Below are 13,801 nucleotides of genomic sequence, written 5' to 3'. Positions count from 1 at the left end.
TACAAAAATCGGCCAGGCATGGTGGCATGCACCTGAAATCCCACCTACTTGGGAGGCTGAGGCAGGAGAATTACTTGCACCCGGGAGGCAGAGGTTGCAGTGAGCTGAAATTGCGCCACTGTACTCCAGCCTGGGCGACGGAGGGAGACTCTGTCTCAAAAAAAAAAAAAAAAAAAAGAACATTTTCATCGCCCCCAAATCAAACTCTATACCCATGAGCAGTCGCTCCCCATTTCCTCCCAAGCTGCCCAGCCCCAGGCAACCACTCATCTACTCCCCGTCTCTATAAATTTACCTCTTCTGGACATTTCACATAAACAGGATCATGCCGTACATGTCCTTGAGTGTCTGGCTTCTTTCCCTTGGCATAATGTTCAAGATTCATCCATGTTGGAGCATGTATCCACACTTCATTCCTTTTTATTGCCAAATCCTATTTGATTGTATGGCTATTCCAGATTTCATTAGTAATCGGTTGATGGACATTTGGGTTGTTTCCATGTTTTGGCTCCTGTGAGTAAAATGCTGCTGTGAACTCTTGTGCATGGGTTTCTGTGTGGTTGTCAGTTCTGCTTTCTCTTGGGTAAACGCCTAGGAGAGGATTCACTGTCATGGGTGACTCCACGTTTAAGATTTTGAAGAAATGCCAGACTATTTTCCAAAGTGGCTACACTGGTGCTTTTTATTTTCTTCATATGCTCAAATGTTTACATTTTTCTCAAATTAAATAGTTACCATTTCTACACCCAGGCTGTTTTTTTTTGTTTGTTTGTTTGTTTTTGAGAGAGTCTCGCTCTGTCGCCCAGGCTGGAGTGTAGTGGTGCGATCTCGGCTCACTGCAAGCTCCGCCTCCCAGGTTCATGCCATTCTCCTGCCTCAGCCTCTCCGAGTAACTGGGACTACAGGCACCCGCCACCACGCCTGGCTAATTTTTTGTATTTTTAGTGGAGACAGGGTTTCACCGTGTTAGCCAGGATGGTCTTGATCTCCTGACCTCATGATCTGCCCGCCTCAGCCTCCCAAAGTGCTGGGATTACAGGGGTGAGCCACTGCGCCCGGCCACCCAGGCTTTTTTTTGCAGTATTTTTTGGTGGTATAAAAGCTCCGGAATGCTCAGGGAAGGTAAAGACCAAGAGGAATCATGGACAAATTAAATAGTTAACAACTAAAAGCCAACAATTTGCAGATTGAAGCTGAAAGATGGGTAGCATCTGATAATATACCCACATCTCTCAGGCCAGTGTTTCCCAGCCTGGGGTCCCAATTCTGAGGCACACAACAAACTTAGGTGGCACAGAGGAGAATCTTTTTATAAAATATTTTCTAACTATTCTAACACAATCAGAAAAATCAACTAACACGTCAAACTCATGATTATACAGCTCTAATTTCTTGCAAATGAGGCTTTTATAAGTGGGTCAATTTAACGAAAAAACATTATAAATAAAAATATAAGCATTACACAGATATGACCAAAATATCATGAAGGTGGCATGCAAAGACGTGAAGTTTGAGAAACGCTGTCCCTGGGATAGTATTTTAATAAAGGATTCTTGAATCTCACAAAGTTGTTTTTTTTTTGTTTTTTTTTTTTTTTTTTTTGAGACAGAGTCTGTCGCCCAAGCTGGAGTGCAATGGTGTGATCTCAGCTCACTGCAACCTCCGCTCCCAGAGTTTAAGGGATTCTAGCGCATCAGCCTCCCAAGTAGCTGGGACAACAGGCATGCACCATCACACCCTGCCGATTTTTTAAATTTTTAGTAGAGATGGGGTTTTACCATGTTGGCCTCGAACTCCTGACCTCAAGTGATCTACCTGCCTCGGCCTCCCAAAGTGCTGAGGTTCCAGATGTGAGCCACCGCACCCAGCCAGCTCACCAAGTCTTTAAGGCCCAAGGGATGGACAGTTGCCTGGGTCTTTGTGCCCCCCACCCCAGCCCTCACCCCACAGGGACCCTCACTCCCCTCCTGCTGCTGACCCCAATGGGGACCTGTCCTTCACGGGCTATTATGTTCCCCTGAAAGCAAATTTAACTTCCTTTATGTTTGTTACATGGATTTTTTTTTTCTGGTCTGTTTCCAAAAGAAAGTCCCGAGATGATTTTTCAAATGTAAAATCACATATTTATTGAGTGTCTACTACATTGCAAAGCAATGTGCTGGGCACTATGGGATGGGTTTTTTTGTTTTGTCTTGTTTTTTAAGTATAAGACAATTCCAACCCTCCAGAACATAGTTGAGTAGGCGAGATAAATCATGCCCACTTTCAAATTCAAAACAGTCGTCCTGAGACGAGAGACAGGATTGTCCTCCAAGCCTGTGCTGAGGACTAGCTGTGTGACATGGGGTGAGTCGTTGACCCTCTCTGTGTCTCAGCCTCTTCACGGTTGCACTCTGGATGATGATAATGCCTCCCTCCTAAGCGGGTGTGAGGGCTAAATGAGACAAGATGATATGTGTAGCAGATGTTGGTGACCTACTGAGAGCCCCTTGGCCACGTCCAAGTTCACCTGCAGCTTCCACAGGTGGCAGCTCTTCCTCCTCTGAGCTTCTGTCTTTCTGCCTCTGGAAGGTGTTTTGTGTTCCTGGCAGGGCTTGCTCAGACCAGGCCCACCCAGAGGAGGAGGAGGTGAGGCCTCCAGGGGCATCCTCAGGCAGCAGAAGACAGAGTCCATGGATGGCGCCCTGCCAGTGCGCTGAGGGAGCAACGCTGAGGTGTTGCTTGTGTTTTCTCAGAAGGTCCCCAGCAGGACCAAGCCTTGTCACCCACAGCCATGACCTGCTGGTGCATGCAGGCTTGATTGGCTTTCCTCCTTCCCTTCCTTCCCCCGCCCCACTTTCCAAATTAACCACCTTCCCACCAGTCCTCCATCCAATGTCTGCTGTTCAGGGAACCCAAACTAAGTGGAGACGCTGGTTCGCATTTGGCACTCAGTAGACATCCCCTCCCTCAGCAAAGAAGTGAAACAACTTTAGCTGCAGAAGATGCTCCCATGAAGCGACAGGATTGGTTGCTAAATGAAGAGCACAAGCCGTAAGTATTGCAGGAATCAAGAGAGAAAAAATCCATTTTGGCTCATTAGCAAGCAAACGGCACCATCCATAGAAAGCTTTGACTTGTCAAGCTGTTGGGGATCTCAGCTCTCAGTTAACTTACAATTTGAGACACTGCACAGTGGAAAACGACCAGAAAGACCTAGACTCAGCCAGTCCTGGTACCAATTGCAGGCCGCCCTGACCGAAGGTTGGAGTGGCCTCTGTTGATACCCCCCAACAACTACCTGCGTGAGCTGCCCTGTATGTGTTCTAGGATTTCTGGAATTGCATTTAGCAGCATTCAGGGAACAGGCAGAGCAGGTGCATTTTCCAAAAACTCCCCTCCAGAGACGCCTGGAGAAGGGATTTATGAGCCGCTGCATCTCCGTTTCCTTCTTTGGCATTTATTAGCTTTTTGATGAATGTTAGAGCAATTTTTCTGTCAACAGCTTCTCATTAGGGGCCTGGTGATGTTCTTTCTGACCATAATTTTACTCAATATCGTGCCTGGTCACCGTGAGGAGAAGAGGTTCCACTTAGAAACCATCCATCTTCACAACAGCAAAGGCCCAGATAATCCCACTCCAATACTCCTGCTCCAACAGCTGCCCCGGGGCACACACTGAGCGTTCAGACAGATGCGGGCCCTAATGAAGGGCTTGTCGGCAGGCAGCGTGCCCCGCCATTCCTTTAAAGACCTATTTCAAGTTTGATTCTGTTTCTTTTTAAAATAAGTTATAGGGAGCTTGTTGGTGAAGTAATCACTAGGACTTTTTAGAGATGACAGATGCTTATGACAAATGACAAGCCTGCCTTGGAAGAGTCTAGAGCTGGCAGGTGCTGGAAGGAGGTGTCCAGTTGCCTTAATGGGCTGTTTATTTCAGCTCTCAGATGCACCGTCTTAAAACTGCTATGGTACAGAAAGCATATAGAGGGGGTTCCTGAAGTTTCTGCCATTCTTTAGCATCAATGTCAACTCTTTTCAATATCATCAATTCTTTCTTTTTGTTTTGGAGACAGGGTCTTGCTTTGTCACCCAGGCTGGACTGCAGTGGCATAATCACTGTAGCCTCGACCTCCCAAGCTCAAGTGATCCTCCCACCTCAGCCTCCTGAGTAGCTGAGACTGCAGATGCACACTACCATGCCCCACTCATATTCTTATTTTTTGTAGAGATGGAGTTTCACCATGTTGCCTAGGCTGGTCTCAAACTTCTGGGCTCAGGCGATCCACCTGCCTCAGCCTCCCAAAGTGCTGGCATTACAGGTATCATCAATTCTTTTTTTTTTTTTTTTTTTTTTTTTTTTTTTTGAGACAGAGTTTTGCTCTTGTTGCCCAGGCTGGAGTGCAATGACATGATCTTGGCTCACCACAACCTCCACCTCCCGGGTTCAAGTGATTCTCCTGCCTCAGCCCCCCGAGTAGCTGGGATTACAGCCATGCACCACCACACCCAGCTAATTTTGTATTTTTAGTAGAGACAAGGTTTCTCCATGTTGATCAGGCCAGTCTCAAACTCCCGACCTCAGGTGATCTGCTTGCCTCAGCCTTCCAAAATGTTGGGATTACAGGGGTCAGCCACCGTGCCCGGCCAATTCTTTAGCATCATATCAATTAATATGCCCTCCTCCACCTTGCCATCAGCAGACAAAGGAATATAACCTAGAATGACACTTTTTTTTTTTGAGGCAGAGTGTCACTCTGTCACCCAGACTGCAGTGCAGTGGTACAATCTCAGCTCGCTGCAATCTCTGCCTCCTGGGTTCAAGCGATTTTCCTGCCTCAGTTTCCCAAGTAGCCGGGATTACAGGCATGTGCCAGCATGTCCAGCTAATTTTTGTATTTTTAGTAGTGATGGGGTTTCGCCATGTTGGCCAGACTGGTTTCGAACTCCTGGCCTCAAGTGATCCACCCACCTTGGCCTCCTAAAGTGTTGGGATTACAGGCATTAGCCACCACACTCAGCCTAGAGTGGCACATTTTCGAAGACGTTTTTATTGTAAACAATTTTAAATGTATGGGAAATTCAAAAGTGTAATAAATCACCACTTATACATTACCCAGCTTGAACAATTATCAATTTATGGCCAATCTTGGTTCATCTGCCCCATCCGTCTGTGCCTCCTCACTCTAGACTATTTTGAAGTGAATCCCAGGCCACATTTTAATGTTATTTTTATAAGAGATTACTAACTCTTGACCACTCTTCGAGTATAGCTTAACGGTAAGTCTCTACCAGAAACAGTTCCCTAAAGGGCTGCCTGTTGAGGCCTTGAGACATTCAAATTCTGTCATTGTTTGGAGAGTAATTTTGGCTAAGGACCTGGAGGACTCCTTCGGCCAGGGACCCAGATAAGTTATGTTTTATAGGTCAGCAAGTGAAAGATTCAGGACCCTAAAGACGTAGGTCAGAGTTTTCAGCAAAGACAGTTTATTTTCCACTCAAGCAGCTTTTAAGTAATAATCCTATTATCTGCCCTGGTTTCTCAGCCCTGTGAGGATGAGGTCTGTGAACAGACCCAGTCTAATCATGGCTTCTCGCCCAAGTGATGTTGTCCCCTTTCGCACCTAAGAAGATTCACATCAATAACATCCAATTACAACTTTGCCTGTGCCACTCAGAGCCCTAAGAGGTAGGCTTCCTTTTTTATCTACCAGATCTGATACCCAGAGTTCTTGCTGGGGGAATACCAATGCTAGGGGCAATTTTGAAACTTTGTGGGAGCATTATTTATGGTCAAAAAGAATTGGAAACACTGCAGGCATTTAGCAGTCAAGGGCCATGAATGTCAGATGTCTCATAAACCGTGAGACAGTTCTGCAAATGCAAGTATCTCACATTCCACAGGACTGCGTACTCAGGTAGGTGAAAACCTGCTTATAATGATGTAAGCCTAGAAAGTCACTCCATTTTGCAAATAAACACAATGCATATTTGCACAGCTGGGCTGTACACAGAATGTTTCAGGAATTTAACTCATAAGTTGAAAGAAAATGGTTCTTGTTGTTCAGAACTTTACCAAGAATTGTTCACCATTTGGAAAACTGTGTTCCCAAAAGCATTTCCTCACTGAGTCAAATGCATTTTCTTTTTTTTTGGTGGGCGGGGTGGGGGGGCGCGGGCAGAGTCTCACTCTGTCACTCAAGCTGGAGTGCAGTGGTGCGATCTCGGCTCACTGCAACCTCTGCCTTCCAGGCTCAAGCAATCCTCCCATCTTAGCCTCCTAAGTAGCTACAAGCGTGCACCACCACACCTGGCTAATTTTTGTATTTTTGGTAGAGACAGGGTTTCACCCTGTTGTCCAGGCTGGTCTCGAACACCTGAGCTCAAGCAATCCACCTGCCTCCACCCCCCCAAAGTGCTGGGATTACAGGTGTAAGCCACCACACCAGGCCCCCTCTTGATTCTTATAATACTTATTGCCTAGGCTGTTTGTTTAGCAACCAATACTACTGCTTCACTGAAACACACCTTTCCTGCTAAAGTGTGTTTCCCCTAAAACATCCGACCCATCTGCATTTGTAGTTATGGATTCACGGGGATACTCCATGTAGGTATAGCATCTGACTACGTCATTTCTCCTCTAGTCACATGCAATCAGTTATGTATTGAAACATGCATCACTGTACATTATATTATACATTATACAGTATTATATGATCCTTTCCTTTATTTCTCAAGGACTCAGAGGGTCCCAGTCAACAAAGAATTGCCAGACATTTGAGGAAAGTCTCTAACGTGGAAGGTAGGTATCAAAACAAAGTGATCTGGAAGAAACAGAAACTACACAAGGAGAAAAGAACCTTTTCTTTTTAGAGACAGGGCCTCAGGCAGTGGCACAATCATAGCTCACTGCACCCTTGAACTTATAGGCTCAAACAATCCCCCCACCTCAGCCTCACAAGTAGCTGAGACTACAGGTGTGCACCACCACGCCCAGCTAATTTTTTTTTTTTTTTGTAGAGACAGGGTCTCATTATGTTGCCCAGGTTGGTCTTGAACTCCTGAGCTCAAGCGATCCTCCTGCATTGCCTCCCAAAGCACTGGAATTACAGGCATGAGCCACTGCACCCAGTCTAAAACAACTTAAAAAACAATTATCATTGGCACCTGTAGTCCCAGCTACTTGGGAGGCTGAGGCAGGAGAATTGCTTGAACCCGGGATGTGGAGGTTGCAGTGAGCTGAGATCGCGCCACTGCACTCCAGCCTGGTGACAGAGCAAGACTCTGTCTCAAAAAAAAAACAAAAAAAAACTATCATTGGAATAGTCTCAAAGATATAAGAAGTGGTATTCATGAAACACAAACAGGTTGACATACACATATGTGTGACCATACACGAGTATACATATGTATGTATATATAATCATATATGTTATGTATAATACATTGCATATATTATCTGTTATATACAATATATGTATAAAAACATACAAACAAAAAAAGAGCGTTTAGGGCATAAACTCAATAAAGGAATTTGTATTAAAATTGAGGAAAATCTCCTAGAAAATAAAGCAGAAAAACAGACACCATGGAAGAGAAGTATTTTAAAGAACCAGATCAAGAGAACCAACAACTAAATAACAGGAATTCCCAGAAGAAAGAACAGAGAAAAGGGAAGGGAAGAAAGCATTAGTGAAATAATTCAAGGAAATGTCTCAGAACAGAAAGACAGGTGTTTCCAGATGGAAGGGGCTCATGGGCCAGACGTGGTGGCTCACGCCTGTAATCCCAGCACTTTGGGGGGCCGAGGTGGGTGGATCCCCTGAGGTCAGGAGTTCGAGACCAGCATAGCCAACATGGTGAAGCCCCGTCTCTAATAAAAATATGAAAATTAGCCAGATGTGGTGGCGCACGCCTGTAATCCCAGCTACTCGGGAGGCTGAAGCAGGGGAATTGCTTGAACCTGGGAGGCGGAGGTTGCAGTGAGCTGAGACCATGCCATTGCACTCCAGCCTGGGCAACAAGAGTGAAACTCTGCCAAAAAAAAAAAAAAAAAAAAAAAAACTGACTCACAGCAAGGCCACATCATTGTGAAATTTTAGGACACTGTCCAGCAGGCAGCTGGGTGGCTTAAGAAATTGCCATCACTGTACCTTCTGTCAGCATCCCCTCTTTTGAACCAGATGAAACTGCTGGAAAACAGCTCCACCAGAACAGATGCACAAGCCACGAGGAAGAGAACCCGCATCCATCACAGACAACCTCTCTTCCCAGGCCACCTTCTACTCTCCCCACCGCTCTGTCCAGGCACAACCTCACAGCACCAAGTGAGGACATCTGTGAAACCCCACACATACGTGCTCATCACAGAAGTGCAAGGGACATATGGCCCCTCGAGGCCAGCCTTGGCCATCAGGGAACAGGAGCAGGTGGATACGAACTCCCCACAGGGCCTCTCAGGCATGGAATTCAGGGGACTCTTCTACTAAGCTCCTTGGAAAGCCCCATCAGGATGGAGCCCCAGCTGCCCACAGCCGTGACCAACTCAATAGCCCACCCTTGAGTTATATTTCCCTCCTCCTGTCTCCTGGGATCACCTTCTAGAATAAACTAGGAGCATGCAGGCCTGGGTCTCAGGCTCTGCTTTCTAGGGGAAACCCAGACTAAGATGCTATATTAGTCTGTTATGCTGCTAATAAAGACATACCTGAGACTGAGTAATGTATAAAGAAAAGAGGTTTAATGAACTCACAGTTCCACATGGCCGGGGAGGCTTCACAATCATGGCAGAAGGCAAAGGAAAAGCAAAGGCATGTCTTACATGTTGGCAGGCAAGAGAGCTTGTGCAGGGGAACTCCTGTTTATAAAACCATCAGATCTCATGAGACTTATTTACCACCCAAGAACAGTATGGTGGAAATAGCCCCCATGATTCAATTATCTCCACCTGTCACCACCCTTGACACGTGGGGATTATTACAGTTCAAGGTGGGACTTGAGTGGGGACACAGCCAAACCATATCAGGTACCAACCCGGGAGAGGGGCAAAGGGTGGCCCTGGGGCAGGAGGCTTGGGGAGTGACCAGCCCTGGTAGGAGGAGGAGGGAGGCCAGGGGATGTCTCCAGGAAATACACAGACACTCGCAGATTTGACATCGGACATAACTGAGCTTGTGGAGGTTTGTCCTGAGAGGCGGGGCAAAGGGGAATAGCACAGGACCGATTTAGGCTGAACCAAAGGTCATCCTGCCGACAAGGCAGCCTAGGGATGTGCTCCTGGTATGAAGGCACAGCTCCGTAGGAGAGAGATTTGGTAACATAAATCAATAGACTTAAAAGTGGCTATCCTCTGTACTCTTAGGAAAGAATCTGAAATTGAGAGAGAACTTCACGAAAAACTGAATCAGGTAATATTTATATTATCATTAAAAAAAAAAAAAGCAGGTCAGGTGCGGTGGCTCACACCTGTAATCCCAGCACTTTGGGAGGCCAAGGTGGAGGTCAGGAGTTTGAGACCAGCCTGACCAATATGGTGAAACCTTGTCTCTACTAAAAATACAAAAATTAGCTGGGCATGGTGGCACGCCCCTGTAGTCCCAGCTTCTCAGGAGGCTGAGACAGAAGAATCACTTGAACCCAGGAGGCGGAGGTTGCAGTGAGCCGAGAGAGCACCACTGCACACCATGCTGGGCGACAGAGTGAGACTCTGTCTCAAAAAAAAAAAAAAAAAAAGACAGTAGTTCAGCCTGGGCAACATAGTGAGACCCCCATCTCTATAAAATAAACATTAAAAATCAGCCAGTTGTGGTAGCATGCGCCTCTCGTCCCTGCTGAGGTGGGACAATCACTTGAGTCCAGGAGTTCAAGGGTATAGCAAGCTATGATTGCACCTCTGTCCCCCAGCCTGGGCAACACAGTGAGACGTTGTCTCTTAAAATTTTTCCTTTATCAAATTTTAAAAGCAGTACTGTTTTCATGTGTAATCCCAGCACTTTAGGAGGCCAAGACAGGCGGATCACCTGAGGTCAGGAGTTCGAGCCCAGCCTGGCCAACATGGTGAAACCCTGTCTGTACTGAAAATACAAAAATTAGCTGGGCATGGTGGCAGGTACCTGTAATCCCAGCTATTCGGGAGGCTGAGGCACAAGAATCACTTGAACCTGGGAGGTGGAGGTTGCAGTGAGCCAAGATTGCACCAGTGCATTCCAGCCTAGGCAACAGAGTGAGACTCTGTCTCAAAAGAGAAAGAAAAAAGCAGTACTGCTTTGAGTCCAACTCAAGTGTAGTAGTGATTCCAGGACATCTACTGGAAGGGGTATCACCACGCAGCCACTGTAAGTGATGTGTGAGGCCGGGTGTGGTGGCTCACACCTATCATCTCAGCACTATGGGAGGCCAAAGCAGGTGGATGGCTTGAGCCCAGGAGTCTAAGACCAGCCTGGGCAACATAGCAAGACCTCGCCTCTCTAACAAATACCCAAAAAAATGGGATTATGGGGACAGAGAAATCCCACAATCTGCCGTCCGCAAACTAGAGACCCAGAAAAGCCAGTGGTGTCATTCACAGGCTTGAGAGCCTACGGTGTCAACTCCAGTCCAGGTCTGAGAGTCTGGGAACAAGAAGCACTGAGGCAGAAGAAGATCCATGGCCCAGCTTTAGCAGCCAGGCAGAGAGCAAGTTCCTCTTTCCTCTGCCTTTTTGTTCCTTTCAGGCCCTCAGTGGATTGCATGACACCCAGCCCCACCAGGGAGGACCACCTGCTTTAGGAGCCCACCGATTCAAATGCCAAGCGCTTCCAGAAACACCCTCCCAGACACACTTAGAAATCATGTCTAACCAGCAACAAGCTGGGCATCCTGTGGCCCAGGCAAGTCGTCACATAAAATGAACTATCACAGTATCTATGCTGGTAGAGGCACAGCCTAGCCCTGGAAAGATACACACGAGATAGTGGTGCTCACCTCTGGGGAGTGCACCCCTGAGTTCTGGAGCTGAAATGGCCCATTGGAATGCCTCCATATTGGGCCAGCATGATCAGGCCTCCATCCCCAGCCTCCGTCAGTCATGGCGCAGCTGGCTCCCTGGCGCGGAGACAATCCCTGAGGGGTGGCAGCTGAGGCAGCAGCTGGGCTCACAAGTCCTCCCCTGGAAAAGGCATCGGTGCACCCCTCAAAGTAACAAAAGAATGCCCATGATAACATGGAGAGATGTTTAGAGAGAAAAAAAGCAGAGCATATATTTTTTTTGGTGGTGGTGGAGGGGATGGAGTCTCACTCTGTTGCCCAGGCTCGAGTGCAATGGTGTCATCTCCGCTCACTGCAACCTCTGCCTCCTGGGTTCAAGTGATTCTCTTGCCTCAGCCTCTGAAGTAGCGGGGACTACAGGTGCCTGCCACCACACCCGGCAAATTTTTGTATTTTTAGTAGAGATGGGGTTTTACCATGTTGCCCAGGCTGGTCTCAAACCCCTGACCTCAGGTGATCCACCCGCCTCAGCCTCCCAAAGTGCTGGGACTACAGGTGTGAGCCACTGCACCTGGCCAGCAGAACACATTTTTATCTATAGTACAATAATGATTATGTGAAACAAATTTTTAAAAATCATAGAAAAAAATTCCATAATTTTATTTATTTATTTATTTATTTATTTATTTATTTTTATTTTAGAGACAGAGTCTCACTCTGCCACCCGATCTAGAGTGCAGTGATGTGATCATAGCTCACTGCAGCCTCAAACTCCTGGGCTCAAGCATTCCTCCTGACTCAGCCTCCAGAGTAGCTGGGACTACAGGAGTGAGCCACCACTCCCAGCTAATTTTTAAAAAAATTTTTGTAGAGACAGGGGTCTCACTTTGTATCCTGGGGTGGCCTCAAACAATCCTCCCACCTCAGCCTCCCAAGGGTGCTGCCCACTGTGCGTGGTCTATAATTTTTTTTTTTTTAAGACAGAGTTTTGCTCTGTCACCCAGGCTGGAGTGCAGTGGCACAATCTCAGCTCACTGAAACCTCTGCCTCCCAGGTTCAAGCGATTCTCCTGCCTCAGCCTCCCGAGTAGCTGGGATTACAGGCTCCTGCCACCACGCCCGGCTAATTTTTGCATTTTTAGTAGAGACAGGGTTTCACCATGTTGGCCAGGCTGGGCTCAAACTCCTGACCACAGGTGATCCGCCTGCCTCGGCCCCCCAAAGTGCTGGGATTACAGGCGTGAGCCACCACACCCACCGTGGCCCATAATTCGTAAGTAATCAAAACTCTAAAAAGCACCCCCTAGGCTCTGCTTCTGTTGTTTCTCTCATTAAGCTTTGCTCTTGTTTCATGACTTCTGTGCTTATAGAGAAGGAACAGGAATAACTAATCATTATCAAATAACCTCTGAATGTATAGGGTACCACAACAGAAGGAAATTGGTCATATAAGCCAATATACTCCCCACCCTTGTAATCAATCACATGTTCAAAGGAAAAAGTCAGTGGTCCCAGACATTCTGTTAAGTTAGAATGACCTGGAACAATTATTTCTTTTCTCAACACTTAATGCAGCAGTCATAAAATTCTCCAGCAGAGGGCAATGGGTATTTATCTCTAGAATAAAAAGTTAGCTGTGTAACCTGCTGCTGGTTCCTTCGACTAGAAAATGATACAGACTTTTCAGCCCTGAAACTAAAAGTAACTCGTTTAGCAATTTACATAGCAAAGTTAGCTAGATGTCAGTTCAGCTGAGGCAGTGGAGAGAAAGAAGTTCATAAATATAATTGTTTGCATTTTATTTTTTGAAATAGACCCGGCTGACGTCATAGCCTGCTATGAAATCGCTGATGGTTCAGTCCTGGGCTCCAGGGCAGGGTTTCTCAACCTTGGCCCCGTGGACCTTTTAGGCCTGACGGTTTTTTGTTGTGGGGACTGTCCCAGGCCTGGTAGGATGCTGAGCAGCGCCCCTGGCCTCTCCCCTCACCAGCCGTGACAGCCACAAATGTCTCCAGACATTGACAAAAGTCCCGTAGAGAGAAAGGCTCCCCCACAGGTGAGACCACTGTCCTAGATGATTGTCTGGGCAGGTGAGTTTACTGTTAAACATTGCATAGACCGTGCAGGTGATGCCGGAGTCCCGCTTTATTCCCGCCTTGGGCTGTTTTTGGGAGTTCTCAAGCCCTGAGCTAAGAGCTGCTTACAGAACTCAGACGCAATAAATCACATGTGTTCTAGACCCAAGGCCACCTCAGGGCAGAATCAGCACCTGGAGGCTTCCCTGACAAGACTCCACTCTCAGGAAGCTCGACGGAGCAATGGGTGTATGACTCAGGATGTCCTGGAACAGAAGAGAGGCCTGTCAGTAAGATTCTCCCTCGGACATTTCTGTTCTCAACGCCCCCAATTCCGCCCAGCCTCTGGCAGGGTGGGACAGAGGAATTCGAGCACCTTCCTTCAGATCCAGCCCACCCTGCCCCGCCCACAAGGCACCTTCATGTTCCTCAGGCACATCCCATCTTAAGAAGCTTAGCAAAGTCTCCCCCCATTCAAAGAAGTTTCTGGCTAACAAGGAGGCTTTCTCTCGAGTTTGTTTTGCTGCATTTCTGTCATTTTTATAGCTAAGGATACTAAGTGATTGTCCCCACATCTCACAGGCAACGCATGATGCCGGATCCTGCTATGATTTCAAGCAGGACTGAGGCCCCAGAAGCAGGGAGCTGACCTCTGCCTGGGCCAACGGCCCCGCAGGGCCCGAGGCTCGGTGCCCGGGGCTCCTGATACTTTCATGGGCTCGTGAAGACGTTTTCATGTTACTTTCTTTTCCAATCAGGAGAAGGCAGTCGTCAAAAGATCAT

The sequence above is a fragment of the Nomascus leucogenys genome, chromosome 9 (genome assembly GCF_006542625.1).
Source record: "Nomascus leucogenys isolate Asia chromosome 9, Asia_NLE_v1, whole genome shotgun sequence".
NCBI classification, from domain to species: Eukaryota; Metazoa; Chordata; class Mammalia; order Primates; family Hylobatidae; genus Nomascus; species Nomascus leucogenys.
The sequence above is the reverse complement of the archived record's forward strand: the minus strand, read 5'-3'. Positions refer to the sequence as shown.